At 46.9% G+C, this 3,408-nt stretch overlaps 1 long non-coding RNA gene across 1 annotated transcript; it reads right to left on the bottom strand.

Annotated features, from left to right (window-relative positions):
• Nucleotides 1-218: 218 nt before the first annotated feature.
• On the bottom strand, nt 219-1,139 carry LOC141765251 (uncharacterized). The gene is made up of 2 exons (XR_012593421.1): nt 918-1,139; nt 219-812 (listed from the first exon to the last, which is right to left on the bottom strand). It is a non-coding gene; the product is annotated as an uncharacterized LOC141765251 (long non-coding RNA).
• Between the last annotated feature and the right edge of the window lie 2,269 nt (nt 1,140-3,408).

Here is a 3,408-nt window from a genome sequence, read left to right as displayed (position 1 = left end):
TCACACAAACCGTGTAGAAAAACTCCTTTTAATGCCTCGTCATTCCATCCAGCCTCCGCAGCTAGAATCCGGAACTCCACAGAATAATCCGCCACACTTCTTTGACTCTGTTGTAGGTTCAGCAAACGTTTAGCAGCATCTCCAATACATACAGGGTGATCAAACACTTTCTTCATCTCACTGATGAAACGATCATAGGACACAGAATTTATCCCTCCTCTTCCCAACATTGCTTCAGCCCAGTCCAGTGCTCTCCCTCTTAACAGTCCCGTAACATACGCTACCTTGGCTGGGTCTGTGGTGAAGGTGACTGGTTGTCGGGAAAAAACCAGAGAACATTGGAGCTGGAATCCTTTGCATCTCCCCAAATCACCGGCATATGGTTCAGGTGGGGGAACAGGTGATTCTCTGAGTGGCTGAGGCGGAGGAAGAGGAGGCAGAGCGGGGGATGGGGCTAATTGGCCTGAAATTGTCTCCAAACATTTTCCCATCTGAGACATCTGGTTACCCAAGGTTTGTTGGGTCTCCAATAAACCCTGAAGCAACTGGTGATGGTGTGACAACAAATCATCATGGCTGGAAACAGCACTCTGCATCGAATTTGTGTCTGCTGAGTCCATCTTGTAGGGCCAGATCGTTCTGTTATGTTCTAGTTCCCAAAACGTGGACTCAAAAGCAGCACACCACGAGAGTCTTGAGAGTGAACAAAATAATATTTATTTCAACAAGCAAAGGTTCCAGTTTGATCCAGGAGCAGGGTGCAGGAGTGAGCAGGCAGGTAGGTAGCAGCCACAGCTGGCAGATGAATAGACCTGAGCACAGAGCAAAACGAGGTAAGTCCAAACAATCCAAAAACCACCGAGAGCAACAGCAAAACCAAGAGCAAAAATACTATGACGCCTGATCTAGGTAAATACCACTGTGGTTGACGGAACGATCTGGCGATGAGTTGCAGGAAGACCGGGGTAGATATACTGCTGGTGATTGGGATGATTGATTGCAGCTGCTCCTGCCGTGCCTGCCCAGGAGGAGGGGGAGGAGGAAGGCCACACCTCCCGACACACTGACAAACTAGACAAACCAGGGAAAACACACAAGATACAAAAGGGCAGGGAAACAGAGGAAACAAAAGGAAACACTAGCCTACAGGCAGTGCTATCATGACAGAAAGTCATCATTATGAGACAATACGTTAACAGTAAGTGAAGAGAAAGCTAAGTTATTGAGCCAACTAGGCCTCCGTGCAAAGCGGCAACATGAGACAAAGAACCGCTAAAAATGTGGGGTGGGGTTAAGGCGTCCTCCCCCAAGGAAATGGAGGCAGCGACATTCTTCTTGTACTTTTTCGCCAACTACCTAACATTTATTTGGCACTCAGTTCGTGTGATGAACATGGTTTTATCAGTGCACATTAGTAAACACAGTTCTGCCCCTGCAGTAGAACAGAATGACTGCTTTATGATTCGTTCTCATTGCCGATATTATGTAACATTACTGATTTCGCAGGACATGAACATTGTATCGATAAATTACAGCGCCTTCATTCTCACCCCCCTCCCTGTGCCGTGCGTCAGCTCATCCAGCTGCATTTTTTTTTAAGCTTGTGTCTGGTGAGGCCTCCTGGTACTCGGGGCCCGGGGGCTTCAGCCCCGGTAAGCCCGTGCATTAAGGCGCCATTGATCGAACCTCAAACCCTGCGGTTAAAGGATGTCCTGCTCTACCAAAGTTGTCAGTGCCCTATTGTCACAGTGTAATGGTGACACTGTTTGTATTACTGCAAACACATCTTATTTCTGTTCTGCAATTTCTTCTTATTGGAGGTCCAGAGGCCATGTGCCGATACCAATATATCTGTCATAAGCTAATATCGGACGATAATTATGGCCAACCAGTCTATCGTCAAATCTGAACTACTTATTTTTAGCAATGTTACCTTGAATATATTAAGAGAACTGGATCCAGTGTTGGAGGCGGGGCCCCGTTCATTCCTATGACAGTTGCTCAGTGGAGCATGAAGCCTAAATGGCTCGACCTCGGAGTGGAAAAGTGCCCGGATCTTCCGGCAATCTTACGCATCTATTGGGCTCATAGAGCAGGCACAGTAGCGTCCACTCAGTCACATGGTTCGGTCACGGGGTCACAGCTGTCACGTCATGGCGTGCTAACTCCTCCTCCCAGCCCCCGCTCCAGCCTCGGTCTGGGTCTTATTCACATGAACGGAGGAAGGGAAATAACTCTGGATTCAGCTATTACTGCATTTACTGCAGACACACCTACATGCTAGCAGCAGACCCAGCTTGTGGTCAGGCACTTGGTATAAGGGGCCTAAACACTGTTCATATGCACCACTTGCTTCCTCTCCTCTGCCTTCGTCCTTGTGGACAAAGAAACAGAACAGACAATAGAACACGCATTGATCACCAAGGACGACTTTCTATCGCTCTCTCTCCTTCGGCCTCTCCCTCTGTCTGTCTCTGTAATTTTCCTTTCATGGCTGTTTTTCCCGCTGTCTCCCGAGACTTTCTCAGTCGATGAGAGAAAACACAAACTGAACATTAAAACGCCCTGCAGCCCTTTAAACACTTGTCATTTGTCCTTTGTACAAATCATGGTGAGAGTTGCTATAGAGACAGATCTTTTTTATTTCTATGGTTTTTTTTTCACCAATTCTTGTTTCATTAAGTTTGCTGGTGGGAGAGGAAAGTAGACAGAGAGAGAGAGAGAGAGAGAGAGAGAGACAGAGAGGGAGAGAGAGAGAGAGAGAGAGAAAACACAGTCAATTATGAGTAGCTACGGGGGAATGATCAAAAACGAGCCGTTTAAAAATCCAATTTGCCACGGGGGTGTAAGATGAGAGATGAGTGAAGGACAGTCAATGTGCTGCGGATCTCTGTGGGCATATTGACCAACATACAGCTTTTTTTCTGAGAGAAGACAGATAAAAGAAATGAGAGTTTGCTTGGATGTATAGTCCACAGTTAAATCATGACGGATGAATAGTATTTTTCTTTAATCAGGCTGTTTTCTTTAATGATCTTTCCTGAGTCATGTTTCCACATCATTTGTCATTGTCTAAGGATATGAACTGTGTATGAATGCCTGTGTGTTCATTAGACTCCCAGTACCTGCGTCCAGCCATGGGCGTTTAATTCAGCGTACAGGGAGGGGCATTATCACACACTACCATCACTAATCCCCGTGGAATGAAACACCGACACTTTGATGTCTGCCAAAGAACACTGCTGTAGTATTTGGAGGCAAGACGGCGCATCACGTACAGACCATAATTAACAATCTATAGCTGGACTGGAGCCAGGCAGAGCGGTGGAGGTGCAGGGAGGGCGGGAGGAGAGAGAAAGAAGAGGGAAACACACTGGTGGTATAGAGCCAGAGGCAGGATGGAGCAGC

This window comes from Sebastes fasciatus, chromosome 3 (genome assembly GCF_043250625.1).
Source record: "Sebastes fasciatus isolate fSebFas1 chromosome 3, fSebFas1.pri, whole genome shotgun sequence".
NCBI lineage: Eukaryota > Metazoa > Chordata > Actinopteri > Perciformes > Sebastidae > Sebastes > Sebastes fasciatus.
This window is presented reverse-complemented; position numbering and strand designations above follow the sequence as displayed.